The sequence below is a fragment of the Rhodnius prolixus genome, unplaced genomic scaffold, assembly GCF_049639745.1.
Source record: "Rhodnius prolixus isolate KJV_2025 unplaced genomic scaffold, Rpr scaffold_1, whole genome shotgun sequence".
NCBI lineage: Eukaryota > Metazoa > Arthropoda > Insecta > Hemiptera > Reduviidae > Rhodnius > Rhodnius prolixus.
In genome coordinates, this window is record NW_027411581.1 from 21572777 (window position 1) to 21589797 (window position 17021).

Here is a 17021-nt window from a genome sequence, read left to right on the forward strand (position 1 = left end):
TGAGCTGTAAGAAGCTCCTAGGAAGAGAAAATCTAAGGGTCAGCTGCTGGATTCGAACCCGGGACCTCCGCGTGGGAGTCCAGTATGCTAACCTCATAGCTAATCCCTTCCCTAGATATTATTTGAATTATATTTTAGAATTAGTGAATTTGAAAAAAAAGACTATTTATGCATCTAAAAAATATTGGTACAAATTTTCGTTTTTAAGATGCACTTTGCCCAAGCATTGATACATAGAAGAGCTTTTACTGAGTCAGAAGTTAGAGAAGATCTTCTATTGATCATTATCATCGCAGCTTGCGAAAATAATCTTTCAGATGGCACTGAAGTTGCACAGATACTAAAAATATCTTTTGCCATTCTAGACAAATTTTTGAAGGAATTCTTAAGTGTTTTCCACCATTCTAAAATATCAACGTCTACTGGTGCTTGGTCTAATTTGGTGTAATTAATTATTTCTGTCTTCCATGCTTCGGTGATATTTGCTGATTTTTGAGCAAATGGTGAAAAAATATTGATGCAGTCGTCGTCGTCGTCAAAAGCTGAATCATCAGATTCTTTATCTTCACCAACAGCCATAACTAATGGAGCGGGAAGTTTGTTGGGAGGTGTATTTTTTATTTCACGAATCGACTTGATATAGGAGGCAGATATGTTATTTGGGTCTTTCATTTGGCGCGTTTTTAACATCTTTTTGAAATTATAAAAAGATATATAACAGTAATAGTAATATATGATGCATTGAAGTGTAAGTAGTTGTCTTCTTTTACACACATTTTCATTACCAATATATAAATTAAAATAATTATTAGAAAATAATAACATTTTTTGAAAAGATTATTAATAGCAAACCATTTTTAATACTTAAACAAAAATTCAAAAAACCGAGATATATCGACTAGTCCGAGACCGAGATATCTTGACGAGACCGAGACCGAGATCGAGACTGCATAAAGTCTCGCCTCGTCTCGATCTCGTGCAGCACTACTCAAAAGTGCTCTTAATTTCTTCGGGTAAAAGAATCAAATGAATTTTATAGAAGTATTTATGCGCAATAAGTGTTCCAAATTTAAGGAAATTTATAGAAGACGTTTTTGAGAAAGTGTAAAATTATAATTGAACAATCAATTTAATAAAGTAGCTTTTTCTCTTGATAGAATTTGTTCGAAAGCTTATTTTATCGCATCCGATAAAGGCACTTTAATCTGAAATTATATTAGAACATATTGCTATTTTTCTTCAAATTTCTATTTGATTTTTACCACTTTAAAAGCGATGAAATTGGCAAAAACTGAATTTAATTGGCAAAGATACTTTCATTTAGTTCTCAGTATTAAGGATTGTATATTGGAAACAAAATATAATACTGCTAATGATGATTTAACTGGTCTATAAAATTTGTTGATTGTAGGCAAGAATGTTCAAAAACTTTGTCAGATATTCAACAATTACAACTTTAAGTAAGTAATAAAATATGAATTTTAAAAGGGGATTTCCATATTTCTAGTAGTAAATGTCCTATAACAGTGAATTTTAAAGATCAATGTCTCGTAACCAAAAAAAAGTCTAGCTTCCTTAGGAATACATAACAATTGTTATATCCACACCATCTTTGTTTCTGTGAAGCCATCATCATTAGGAGTCAATGTTCAACAGTAACCTCTCTCTGGAACTTTGCATATCTCACTTACTTGATACTTCCATTGGTATGATGGCAGCTCGTTATTTCTCTTGTTTCCTGGCTGAATTTAATGGAAAAGAAAGCATGAGAATTCTTGAATTTCTTGTTTATTTTAAAATTTCTTCTCAAAACTAAACAGTTAGTGAACATTTTCATAGACTACTTTCTGCTTACAGTATTGCGTAGTCAAAATTTAAATTAATGTTTGAATTTAATTAATGTAAATGCGAAGATCTGTGTTCTAATGTCAGCTGGATGCCACTGTATCAGATCGAAGTGAATTGGCAATTACTCGCATTACCAAAACTCTATTAAAATTTCAACATTGCTCATTATATGAAGGTTTAGGTGTCTTAGTTGATTATTTAGATGATTTAGAGGTTCCAAACAATCAAGAGAGTGCAAGGATTCTTTATTAAACAGCCATTTGCCCTTCACTTATATGCACCTAGGTATTGGTGTTACCTCGGTGGATAACTCCGAAAATAAACTATATTCTAAAAGATAACTACACAACCGATTTAATTTATTTAATGTTATTATAACATTTATTAATTATGATTAAATATGGATTAATGATTGTTAAGCTGATTGCTCGAACTGGTGTTGAGTGAATGATATGATGAACTATTGACGCTGATGGACTTCATGTAAGAGTTCTGCTTCCAACTCTATGACTCGGCATCTTGGGAAGGTTGTCTTTCGGACCACTCTGAAAGACTTGTCCTTATCCTCTTACAGCCGAAAGCTATTAACCGTAATCACGTCCACCTCCTCTGTCCCTGCGATGGCGTGGTTAGAACGAGCGTAGTTGGAACGCCTACGGCTATAAGTAGTTGTACGCCGTTGTCTCTCAGGTGAGAATAAGACTTTAAGCCGAGGTCATTGGTAAGTTTGGGGTAAAACAATAAGCTTTACCCCTCACTCAATTCCAAGCCCTTGTAGACCATTTATCGACCTCCTTTAAACTGGAATGCCTTGTCCCCCGACAGCCATCAATTATTAGCTGTTATGGTTTGCGAAGGTCTCTTAGTCCACATGACATTCCATTACTAATTTTGTTTTAACACGTGCGGATCTTCAGTCCGGCCTTACCAATCTGTTCCATCTGTAAACTTTTCTAATCTAAAAGTTTTTAATTACTTTTGTTAGCAAACAATTCAATTAATTTAGGTAAATTTCTATACGTGATTTACCATATAAACGTAAAACTATTTGATATTAGTAATTTAGAATAATTACTAATTGTAGTTGTAGTTTGTGCGTAATATTGATTCAGGCTAGTTGGTTTGTAATCAAAATGTAGTGCAGTGGTTTACTAAATGCTTCGCAGCATTTGTAACCTGATCTGACTTATTTATCTATTTGAAAGATACCTTCATTGCATTCCTGCTTAAAACTATTCCCCTGAATATGGCAGTCATTAAAATATATACTTGTAAGAGCAAATATTTCTTCTTTTTTTTTTGTAAATCTAAGCTTCACAAACTAGGAGTTAGACAGGGCTGTCTCCTCAGTCCGATCCTCTTCTCCATTTTTATAGATGACCTGTCGAGAGATCTAGAGGGCGGTGTGAGGGTTGGTAAAACTAAAATTAACATTTTGTTGTATGCAGATTACGTCGTACTCATTTCTGAAAATCCTGTGCTTCTCTAAAGAAACATTAATATCACCGAGGCTTATTGCCAAAGATGGGGCCTCTCTTTAAACGCAAATAAATCTAAGATAGTTGTTTTCAGAAAAGGTGGCCGACTAGCTGCTAGAGAACGTTGGTTCTATCAAGGCCAGAAAATTGAGGTTATTAATCAATATAGATATTTAGGGATCCTCTTAAAGTCCAGTCTCTCCTTAAACAGTTATTTTAGTGAAAAAATCTCAGCGGCTAAGATTGGAATAAACAAAGTCTGGTCGTCCTTTATCTGTCAGAATGATGTCCCCCTTAGTATGAAATATCAGCTATTTAATTCGTTCTCGAGAACCATAGTTTGCTACGGAGCTCAGATTTGGGGTTTTCAGAATTTTGACCTTCTCTATAAATTTCAAAGATATTTTCTTAAGAAGCTCTTTTCTCTACCGTCTTCCACCCCTTCTTATATGTTTCATATAGAAACTGCAATAGATCCTCTCTTCCTGCACACCTTGAGATTACATTTTAATTACTGTAATAAAATTTTATCTCTTCCGGAGTTTCGTCTCCCACGTATTGTAGCTTATCAGTAAAAATGTGGGTTTCTTTAGACAATGGGCAGCACTGGCTCAGAAGTATTCGCCCGAGGTAAATTTCTCATTGAGTAATTTTGATAACTGGCGAAAATATCAATCAGATATCCTCATAAAAATTAAAGACAGTTTTCGAGAGGAGTCTCTTAGGCTGGCCAGAGGTACAGAACACTGGTGGACGTTAGTTCTCAATTTGGACTGTTCTTCGGTGAAAAAGCAAAAAGCAAGTTGCTGTTGAGTGATATGCGTTGGCTTTTTAAACTCAGAGGGTAATTATTACCCTTGAAACAATAAGGTAATTGTTCCTTGGATTGAAAAAGCGGACTCTCAGAAGCTGTGCCCTCTTTGCTCCCAAAGTGCCCAAGAAGACCTTTTTCACTTCTTGATTGATTGTCCGTTATTAACGGAGCTTCGATCTCAGTGTTTAGGGAAATCTGGTGTTACAGGTCATCACATAGTTAATCTTCTTTCTTCTTCGGTTTGTAGATCCGTCATTACGTTTGCTAAACTAGCCTGGAAATACAGATTAAAGTGTCTCAATTATTAATTTTCTTTAGTATATATATATTTAGTTTATTTTCTTTATCAGAGAAGAATTGAAAATATTTTGGTATAACCCATTTATTATTTTTTTATTTTTACTCTCCAAGTATCTTCTATTTTCTCATATTATAATTGTGTATTATCTATTCCCCCCCCCTCTCTTTTCGTTCTCATTAGTGTATTAATATAACATTCTTAAAATATCTTAGTAATTCATTTATCTGAATGTATTTTTCATTTATTTTCTATAAGCAGTTACTCCAGCAGACGGCTTTGGCCATGCTGTATACCTTGTGCACTTGTCACTTTTGTATAATTGTATTTATTTAAATAAAGGTTATAATAATAATAATAATTCAGTGACTGTACAGCTCATTGTAGCTGTCTCTAGCGAGTGAAAAATATTCATGTAGCTAGCAGTGCTCTGAGGTGGCTACTGGTTAATACCATTTATTTACTTTAGATGTTGACGACACAAAATGGGCATAAATTTCTGTTTAAAATCATATATACATAATTACCTAAGTTTGAAATTCTCTTAGAATTTCAAGAGAAAATAGTCTAATTTCTTCAACTTATGCGTTGATTCTTACTGAAATGAATAACAAAAATGGTATAGACCTAGTTAAAGATGATTTTTTTTTTAGTTATTGAAAATACACGCTACATCCAGTGGGGCTACAGTGCACTTGGTTACTATCAGCAGTTAGCCTCAGTGTGTTCTAATTTTAATATCTCAAGAAGCTAACGTCTTGTTGAGTTGTCATTGTGTAATGTCATCTCATCTGACCATATCAGATTATTGTTGAAGACAAAAAGAGAAACATAACTTGACAGCCAGCCGACATCCTCCAAATGTTTTGGTTGGAAGAAAGATAAACCTAAGGATTGCCTCTTTAGGATGGTTGGATAAGATGAGGCAACAATAGTTTTATGCACGCTGTTGCTTCACTCTGTCTTCAATAATTTTTTTTTCTGAATTTAATATCGTAAAATGTTGTTTATTTATTTTTGTCGTAAAAACATTTTTGGCAAAACTATTTAAAATAGTGGTGCCTTTACTATTTTTAGTTGCTAGAGAATAAATAACTAAATAAAGAAATGAATATTTGCTAGTGAAGAATGGTTAGATTCAGAAAAGTGAAAGAATCGGACGATTTGAGTCAAATTCTTTGCATAAACTATCTTCGGATTGTATTTTTCCCTGATTTTGCACATACGTAGATGTCGTAGATACAATGAAACAGGTACTCCTACACAAACCTTTCTACTAAATGAAGGGAGTTTTTGTTTTATTAATTATTTTATTAATTTAATGCTTAACAGTTAGTAGCTCGCTCTAAAGGGTTAATTAATGTATAATGCAAAGGGCCTAACAACTATTATATAATAGGATTATTAATATAGGCACATAAAATTCTTAATTAAAAAAAAAATGGTTGCGTACAAAGTGCCTCTTTACTGAATGAATTTTTTAATTTTTTGGTTATTTTCTTTGCGCAGGTTTAGTTTCTTTGAAAATTCCATTACCAAGAGTTGGTAAAAGTAAGTCGTAAGCCAAACAAAATTTTATTTATTTAGTTCAGTGAATAATACATATTCTCTTTGACGTAAATAATCATAATACTATTAGAACGTGCAAAATATTGTTCCTATAGTGGGTAGTGGTTTGCCTGGTGGAGAAAAAACGAAACTAAAAAATATTTTGAATTTCAATGAAAAGCAAAGTGCCTATTTATATTGATTTTGATGGATAAATGGTTTTTAAAATACAGTTAATAGACTATAACTTAGTAATAAAAATTATTCAAAGAATGAATAATTTATGAGTGTATTACGTCATACTCTTTGATAAATTACACTACTGAGAAATCGAATAACAGCCGTCCCGCCGAAATAGCTCAGTTGGGAGAGCGTTAGACTGAAGATCTAAAGGTCCCTGGTTCGATCCCGGGTTTCGGCATTTAATTTTTTTTTTTTAATTTTTAAATTAGTTTGTTTAATACTTTAATAACTTCATTTTTATTTTTGTTTCAGGTAAATACCACCTCTGTTTTTTAATGTTGGTTTACAATGAGGTAGGTCTTTATTTATTTTTGCTTAAATTAAAGCATTTTAGAATGTTTTGTGAATGATGTGTCAATTCTGAATTTTTATAAAACTTTCAAAAATTATTTCGAGATAAATGTTATATTTAGAGACCAAACTGGCTAATGCTAATTTGTATGTTTTAAATTTTTGTTAGTGATCGGTAATAATCACTACCAAAAAAAAAAAATCAATTGGCTGTTTGGGTGACTCCCTTAGTCTATCTGATTGCTAATTGTTTGTCCAGTCCACGGCTACCTAAAAGAACTAATATGGCTCCCTCCTTTGTTTGTGCATTGCAGTGGCCTTAGAGATAATTGTGTATGTTTTGACAGTTGGTCCGTGTGAGTGACAATGAGCTCACGTTTGTCTGTGGGTTCGATAAACCCAAATAGTTGCACAAATCAACTACCACTGCAAGTACAAGTGTGAACTGTGTGATTGTTTTGGTTGTCAGTCTAAGTGTTAGTGTTGTTATTCTGGCTATACAGGGAAGCCAAGTTCCCAAAAGAAATGGCTATCCGACAGCCCCCAGTAACCTCTGCAGTACTGATCAACATCGCAGTACACCTGTGGGATTTGATTGTAGAATTTCTAGCACAAGAACCCTAGCTGGATAGTTTTAAGAATCTATACTCGTATATAATGCTCTTATTATATACGAACGATTTGTCATAAAATTAATGAACTAGTCTAGTGTGCTATTAACGGTTTAAGGTATTAAGTTGATCCGTAGCCATTCAGTACATCTTGCAACGTAGTAAAGGATCCAGATCGCTTTTAGTGGTGTGAGAACTATACCAATGACGAGTTGAGGGAGGATGGGGCAGAATGATTGGATTTGGAATATAGAGATTTTTAGTTATTTTAAATGAGATTAAAAATTTTAAATATAATGTTAGATATATTATTGTGTAAATTAAAGAGCCATTAAATTTAAAGTAAATTTAGTCATAATAAGGCGAGTCACGGTAGCCGAGCGGTTAGAAGCGCGACACGTTAAGCTAAAATGTATTGTGGCTCTGGGATCGATTCCCCGGTATTAGCCTTAAATTTTATTTCTTGTGAAAAAACATTTAAGTGAGGTTCATTAAAAAAAATACAAGAGGAAATCCTCTTACTTTATTATAAAGATACATTATGTTGTTTGCATTTTATGTTTTACAATCGATCTGTTGTTCACCATTAAACTTTGATATGGAAAGTTGCATACTAACATGAACTATTAGGGCTTAGAGAGGGCTTAGAAAGAAGTTGGAATTGTTAGTTTACCTTCGTCATACTGGAGGAATGTAGATATCTCCCAAGTAGATAAATCTTCTTCTCTAATTAACTGCGGATCTTCAATTTATTTTGAAATATCTTCAGATATCTCCTTAACAAAAACTTACAGTTTAAAAAGTTAAGTATAAGGGTTGATTAAACGCCAAAAGGTACACAAATCAGCTAGTACCCAACATTTCATTCAAGCTTAGTTGATATAATTTAAGTAATTTTGCTGCATTAACTTTTCCTTCACATTTTTTAGAATTTATTAGATGTCACAGACCTTTATGCTGGCCAGTTCGTTCATAATATTATTTGGTTATAATTATGATAAAATGTATATTATATCTTCGTTTTTAAATAGGTACTTTATTTTAACTCTATTCCAAATTATTCTTCTGATTTATCTTTAATATGCCCTTTATTCTGAAGTTGTCACATCTTATACATGCATGTTAAAGTAGAAAAAGACAAAGTTAGAGTCGGCTACTGTTTAAATTTGAATCACGGAGGATTTAAAACAATATTTCAGACTTGAATTCGTCTTACCGAAATATTCGTGAGCACAAATAACACACAGTTAATAACAAGTAGATTATTCAACAACAATTATTCATTTCTCAATTGTAATTTAATTTTACTTATAGTAAAATACTGGAATAATTAGCTGTCCTTAAAGTATGCAATACTTATTTATTTTATATTACATAACATATATATAACATTGTGAGAAGAACAGCTACATTGAGAGTGTGATTGAAGAAAACTATATTATTTGCGATAAAGCCAGATAATTATTACCTATTATTATAAACGTTTGACTACTTCATAAAATAACAATTACTTTAATCGAAGAATGAACTTAAACAGACGATTTTTATTAAAAATAAAATAATCGAAATCATTGATGTATGTTGGTGTAAGCATTTTTTTAAAAAAGTTTTTAAATTTTGTAGCCTCGTAATTTTTTTTATTTTTTATACCGTTTTCTTTTTAACCTGTAATTAATAGTTTGATTATTATAGATTAATAGATATTAAAGTCAATCTACAGTGCTACTTGAACAAATATTTTGTAGATGAAAATGGCCAGCATAAGGGTCTGTGACATCTAATAAATTCTAAAAAATGTGAAGGAAAAGTTAATGCAGCAAAATTACTTAAATTATATCAACTAAGCTTGAATGAAATGTTGGGTACTAGCTGATTTGTGTACCTTTTGGCGTTTAATCAACCCTTATACTTAACTTTTTAAACTGTAAGTTTTTGTTAAGGAGATTTTTGTACCTTTTGGATAGATTTTCATTTTTGTCTATTTTGCTAAGTTACATATCTGCTTTACTGCTTTTTTTAAATTAGGAATAAGCAATTCTATCATTATAACCTGATAAGGTGTTAACTACCACTGGAGAGATCTTTTTAAAGAATGATTATAGTTGCGGTCCCCAAACCATCCTCAATAACAATTTTTTTGAGAAAGCCTTTTTATATAAAATAGGAAGGTATTTGTACGTAAAAAGCAAATTTAAACTGCGATTTCAGACCTTCCTTTTAAGAGGAGTAAGAAAAATAAACGGGCGATTACAGTACTTCTCCCTAAAATGCAAAGATTTTGAATCGAACAACAATTCATTAATGTAAATAGGTTCACCCATTGATAATTTTAACGATTGCAGTACTTCCTCTTAGTAGGTGTAAGAGCATGATGGCACTTCACAGTCATGTAGAGGAGCTTTAATCACTTCTTCGTGCTAAATTTTATCAAAATCGGACAAAGCGTTATAGAAATATTGGTAATAATAGTTTTAGAAACGGCCTTACTTGGGTGGGGCAAACTCCCCTCCATATGAGGCATAGCGACGAGACTTTTAAAGTGCAAATCTGTACAAATTTCGATTCGAATGACACTTCATTCATGAAAATCAGTTCACGTGTCGATAATTTGAAACGATTGCTATACTTCCCCTTAACTAGTGTAAGAGCAGATCGTCGCTTTAATGTTACATAGGGGAGCTCTAACCCCATCATCCTACCAAATTTTATCAAAATCGGGCTAAGATTTACAGAGTAATTAGTAATAATAATTTTGAAGGGGGCCTTACATAAAGGGGGCTAACTCCTCTCCCATTCGGTGTACAGCGTCGAGACCCCCAAAAGGCACATCTACATAAAATTCCGAATCGAATGACACCTCATTCATGAAAATCGGTTCGCGCGTTTAGGCGCTACGCAGTTTACAAAAAAGGTAACAACAACAACAAGAAGAAGAAGAAGAACAACAACAACAATTTCTGAAAAAGCCGTTTTTGCTCATTTTCAGCAACTTTTTTCTCGAAACCTATAAGATCTGGGTTGTTGCAAAAAAATTACAGTCATAAAGGAGGGTTTGCCCTTTATTTTAAAGAAAATTTGGGAATTTTATCTTTAGTAGAAAAAGAGAAAAAAATTGTCAAAGTTGGGTGTTTTTCAACGTTACGCTTTTTCGTGCACTTTTTGATGATCAACCCTTATACAACTGTCCTACCGGACAGTTTTAATACACCGTGCACTTATCTATTCATGCTGAATATATATCATTAAGCTGCAGACTATTCATTTCTCTTGCTGATCTTTGTATGTTATTGCCAAAAAGTTCACCGCGTACAGACCTAACCTGCAAAGTTGTTTGTGATAAATACTTTTAATACGAAATTTATCTACTACTTTGTCGGCTGCTTGCCTTTCTAAGAAGTTAAAAGAAGTAGAAATTATATCTACTGCGCTAACTGATAGTAAATTATAAACTCTTCTATTAAAAACAATATTAATTCTAATAATGAACGTTTATTTTTATATTCGCTTATAATTTCACAGATAGGATTTTTTTTTATTTATTAATTCCTTTGTACTTATACCTCTTGAGTGAGCTATCTTACGCATGAATTACTTTGCCATTGAGCCTTTGCTGAAATCGTTCACTTGTTATTTCCACTAAATTAATACGTTTAGCGCTTTCACAAGCACGCTTATCTATCGCTCTTATAACATAGGAATATCGAACATGTTAGCCACCTGACCTGTGAAAACGCTAAACACACCTTGCACCAACGCTTTTAAGCGCTCTCCGCTCTTTATGTTTCTACAAACACTCGCTTCTTTTTATACAGCGCCACTTAACCATTTATAATTCTACTTAACATAAATATACTAATATTAAATATGAACAGCACGATCTAGTCAATATTTAGTGTGAACATCATAAATCTTTACAAAAAAAAAGGTGCTTTGATATATCTGTGACAGTCACAGTCTCGTATACAATTCCTCGACTTGAATAGTAACAGTCTGGTTATCGGCTGCCACTCAGCTGGCTGATTTTTCTATCGAATTCAGTCTCATACCATTTTGCCCTCATTTTTTTGTTTGCTTCTAATTTCATACCGGCATTTATACTATTCATGCTTATTTCTTTCTTGGAAATAATTGAGCATAATATTATTTAGCTCTTCATTCTTGTTTTTTTTTTTTTTTTTTTTTAAAAAAAATAGATATTTCGTGTCAAACACTTCCACGATGTTTTGTTTTGCTAATTACTACCAAATTTAATCGATTAATCGATAACTCTCCTTCTTAAATAATCTTTATCAAATTATTACAATTCCTTACTTAGCTAATCTTATTAACATTACACTAATGATGATTACAACGCGCTCATTTTACTTACATAACATTGTAGAGGAAACCAAATTCACCACACCCCTAAATTGCCTGTAGAAAACTATTTCAAAAAGAAGAAATTTAACTAAATACTGCACTAAATTGAAAATGAAAAATGAACTATGGAGAGTCTAACGTAAAACACAGCACAAACCTCTTCTCAGGGTACGTTCACAACGGAGCTGTGAGCATAGATGATAGCGGAGATGATAGCAGTGATGCATCAGCGCTTATAGAATAACCTAGTACATTCTTATGTGAGCGTGCACAACGAAGCTTCGACTAGAGACTCATACTCGCTGGTATAAACGAGCATAGATGATAGAATTGAATTTTTCATTTTTCTGCTAGCTGAACTCCAGTATCGTAGCTTCAAAATGGACGTAGAAAAATTATTTTATATTATAATTATTATTTATAATAATGAGTCTTTACTCATTATTTTTGGTTATTATTTTATTATTTACTTTTAAACAATATTTTGTTTTTTAAATCGTGCTTACATTTATTTTCATGTGTATTTATTTGGTTTTTTTTTTTCAATAAAATCATTACTTACCTAAGAATAATCACTAGTTTTTCTTCTATGGTTATAGGATTTCCATGACAATTTTTCCAAAGTTTTCTTAATTTTGACCTTATTTTTTCTAAAATATAGTCGAATGTGGGTGGACCCATCCTCACATATTCAAAAAAACGATCCAGATAATTTCTAAGTTCCTTATATAAATGGTGAAATTCACCCAAAGTATTTCGTTTTTTATTTATGGGATATACATGATATTCTCTAAAGCGTTTTTTCTTTAAAATACACCATTTCGTTGCTGCTGAACATAAAAACTCTTCTTCACTACTCGGTCATGTTGCATGTATCACAGCTCCGTTGTGCACACTAATCAGCGATTATATTTTACTCTATCAGTTATCATCTCTGCTATCATCTATACTCACAGCTCCGTTGTAAACGTACCCTCAGTCGACAAATGAGACGTAATACTCACTTTCTCTGCACTCGTTCAGGGCAGAGTGAATTGGATGCAAAACTACTATTTCCTTTACTGAGACTCGGAAACTATACAGAACAAACTTCTCCTCTACAAAGTAGTCATCAGGCTAATGTTACATTCTATGCCTGCTTCGGATGGAGCCTGACCTGTAGTAAATAACATCAAGAAACTCCAGACAACATTGAACAAATTCTTCAGACTTGCAACAGACTCTCTATTCGACGCAAATAGACTCATTCCATGAGATTGCCCAGTACACTCCTATAACTACGAGTAAAACTGTCTGCTGAAACTTCTTCCCAATGTAGTTTGTCATTTAAACATACCCTTGTTTTTCCTCTAATCATTATGACTGAAATTGGCATTATTCTTCCTTATGATTTAATGAATCAGTCACCAAAATCAATGAACCATAATCCTATCATTTAATTTTTTATAAATACATTTTTTTGATTTAAAAAATGAAATTTTGATGATAGTCTGTAGCGGTGACAAAAGGCAGACTGATGACTGAATGTTTCTTAAACATTGTTCAACTATTTTCTAATGTTGTTCATTTTGCCTTCCTTAAAATAATTAAGTGCAATTTACAATTAAATTTAATTACTTACAATTTAATTATTAATTAAATTTGGAACAAAACATAGTTTATTTGAATAAAAATAAAATGACTAAAAATATGCCGAAAAAGTAGATACTCCTTGTGACCAAATTCAGCAATTCTTGCCAGTTTAAGGACATAATGTGCTAAATGGGCGTTCAGTTCATCAAATTCTATTTGTTAGGTCTGATCAGTAGTAAATTACTACCACAGCCGCAACAATTATTCTCAGGTGCGTTCACTCATTGATTTCTCTGTGTGGGTTGGAGTGAATGTACGTGGTGACGAACTAGGTTATCTGTGGGTATTGCAAACCCACCAAACGGGATAAGCTCTGCAGGCGTGGTTTGTAGTGTGCCATTTTGGGGATTATCAGAGTAGAAGTTGTTTGGGCCTTCAATCAGTGGTGTCGGTTTTCTTCTTTCGAATTTCTCCATCAGCTTCTTCGATAGAAATTAAATTTATACACGCATGCTCAGTGCCGTCATTTCCAATAATATAATTTATTCGCGATTTTTAAAAAAACATTTAAATTCTATTAAATTAATTTAAAGAATAAAATTTCCGGAATAAAAAGGATTCATTGACAAATAAACTGCATGCCAAAAATATTATACATCTAGAGTGAAGGCTTGGGAACTGTGCAAGTTACGTACTCTAACCTCAGAAGTAACTGATTTCAATCTGGTGGAAGGTGAGCAGCAAGAAGAAGCAAGTAAAGAAGCATTAGGCTATTGTGGTTAACGTTAGATTCCCTTAAAGATGGAGTATTCCTCGAAAAGATGATCAGTATCCTCTAATGGTATCTCACTCCAGGCTTGCTGTAGGTGACTTTCACAGGCCCTCTTAAGCGATGTTTTAGCGTAACCGACGCACAATTTCAATCTATCTTGTGAATATGGGCGACAAATTCTTGCAACTGATGTCGAACAAGGATACGGCAAGAAGAAAATCGCATCATAAACTGGCCTTAAGATCTCACCAGACCAGGAGATGACCTGAACCCCATTCATTACCCATGGGCCTCAACACCGCAATGTCATTTCTCACGAATCATTTCTACCTTTGGCAAAAACAGGACTTGTTGGTCCCATTTGCAAATTCTCTTTCTTTCTTGGCATCCCTGAGACTGGGTGCCTCATGAAATCGTGTCAATAATAATCTTCGACGTAGCGTAATCGTGAAGACCAAACAACTATAAAGTCAGTCTTTTTAAAACTATGATCTCTATACTAAAAATGATATTTCAATTAAATAAGATTTAATTTTCATTTTTCTTCAGAATATAATTGTTAAAGTTGAATATCACTGAAGCAGCAAGAAATTAATTATACCGCTTGTCCGAAATTGATTGATGAATTTTCTGACATGACTGTAACAGAGCATTTAATAAAGTTACGAAACGCAAGACTAAGCTGTCAAGTGATTACTAAAGTCTCTCAAGACTATCAAACTGGAGTGAGCAGCTGTGCAAGTCCAGGAGGCCACCTATTGGGACAGTCTGTGGCAAAATTCTTGTAAGCACAATATGTGGAAGTCATTAGATGAAAGAAAAGTGCGTCTATTTGGCAATAAGGGTGATCATGAAGGCAGCCAGTGACTTGTAGGTCCAATCAGTATATTTACTTTTCACTTAGTAGCAAATTATTAAATTCAAGTTGCAAGTCGGTTGGAAGAGGCACTGGTGTTTGGTTTACACCAATTTTTGTTTTTGTATCTTTTATCCCAGTATCATCTTCTATTACTCTCGTTGGTATTGTGAATAAATTTATACATTATTTTATCTTAACGACATTCAGTGTGCTACATGGCTGAGATGGTTATGAAAGATTGCGCTAACAGTAGAGATGCTGCTACTTCGTGTGAGAGTCTGTCTATTGTCTATCCGTTTCCTATCTGATCTGTAACTGCGACTACTGTTGCCTCCTTTATTCGGAATAACAAATAAGATTTTCTCTTCACACATGCTTTCCCCCCTCCATATCAAGATCCTGGTTATCCTTCACTCACAGGAAGTGTGCAGCATAAATATTGTTCATTTTTAATTTATTTAATATATTCCTTGAGCTGCACGAATTTTCAGTAAATTGTATGCATTTTGTGCAATTAGTAAATCAAACAATTGATTATTTAATAATTCTTCGCCACTTTTATCTGCACTTACTGACGTTTTTCTATGAGATACTACAGACTGAGGAACATTTTTTTACTGTGATTATTATAAATTCCTGAATTTAAAAAAAAAAATTCTCTGGCTTGAATCTCTAATGCAGCAAAGAGATGTGTTCAGCCTATTAAAACATTTATGGTGCGAACACTTGCATAATTTACTCTAACCGCAATTTACATATTGAAATATTCTTTAAACAATTTGTGGGCAAAAAAAAAAAGTTTAAAACCACAAAGTTAATTCAGTAAAATGATACTTGCGCTTTATCGATTTTTTCCCCCCAATTCATCATTATACTTACATATTGAGTTGCTATTAGTATTAAAATGGTAATTAATCCGTAAGTTACACTTGAATGACACTTTTGTGTTTCATAACTTTACTTACTTTCAGAACCTCCTTACAAAGTATTTTTCTGTGACGTTTTAAATGAAGTTTATAGATGTGCATATAGTAAAGGGGAACCTACCTTTTTCGAGTAATTCGTAAAACGCGGGATTTTTTTTTTATAATGTTCCATCTCCAGCTTCCTTTCTAGAACCTCTTTAACGTATAATTTTAATCAAAAGATTACTTTTTTATAAAAATTGTATTATTAAAAATGTTAATAACTTTTTTTTTTTTTATTATCCTTTTAATGAAATTTACACCTGTACCTACAGGTACAATAGGTAAATGCGATGAATGTATGTGAATAGCGTGACAGACGTGAATGACGGTCATCCATTGATGGCCGCCGTTAGTCACCCAGTTGGTCACGGGGCCAACGGCGCCTCAGCCGTCTTCGAGGATTGGAGGGTAGCGTAGTTGTAGACAGGTTTGCAGCTAAAGGGTTGGGATGCAGTGAGAGTTTTTGGTGAAAATTTTTGTATCGAATTTTGGCAAGTTCGGAGATAAGTGGAATTTGGAGATCTGTATGTATAGTGTGGTTGCTTACGTAGAATGGAGCGTCTAGTATGCGGCGGAGAATTTTGGATTGTAGTGTTTGTAGTCTATTGAGGTTGGATTTTTTGGCTGTTCCGTAAAGTTCGAGTCCGTAAGTCCATATTGGTGTGAGAAGGGCTGTATAGAGTCGTCGTTTGTTCTGTAGTGAGAGTTTTGAGCGTTTGTCGAGTAGCCTGGCTAGAAGTTTGTATCGTTTGTTAATAACTTAAAATAATATCTAACTACATTTCTAAACTAAAATTTTACAATGGGCTACTACACAATTCACATTTTCGATCTCGGAGAGTGTTTCCAGCTATATTGTAACTTAATTAGAAATTTATAAATTAAAAATTTCGAAAAATACTTTCCTTACGTAGGTGAGAAGAAGTTTCAGCTATAAGAGAAAGTAAGTAAGAAGATGAAAAGATTTATTTTGGTACACTCAAGAACAAACATCTACGACGTTCTTAAATAAAAGATAAAAGCAGAAGGTTCATCAGGAGATGATGTTAAATTAAGTCATTAACTCAGCCATAAAGTTTTTATGATCTATTGTTTTAAATTAGATAATTCGCGTTTTGTTTCACTTTGAAATTGATTACATATTAACTGCAAAAGCTTTAGAATCCGCTACGATAATTAGACGATTGATTAATTCAACTTAAGTATTAACACAAGTTACACTTTAGTTTTATTAAAAGTATTTTATTGAAGGAGGACAAAATTCAAATGTATAAGACGTTGATCCGGCCAGTGCTTATGTACGGCTTCGAAGCATGGACCATGTCAAAAGTAGATGAGAAGTCCTTGGCGGTATTCGAGC

General features: G+C 33.1%; 1 protein-coding gene and 1 non-coding gene across 4 annotated transcripts in view; both read left to right on the forward strand.

The window, feature by feature from the left end:
- cv-c (RhoGTPase activating protein) overlaps positions 1-17021 on the forward strand; it is a 512238-nt gene that overhangs the window by 247721 nt on the left and 247496 nt on the right. The gene's annotated exons all lie outside the window — the stretch shown is intronic.
- On the forward strand, positions 6335-6407 carry TRNAF-GAA (transfer RNA phenylalanine (anticodon GAA)). The gene has a single exon. It is a non-coding gene; the product is annotated as a tRNA-Phe (tRNA).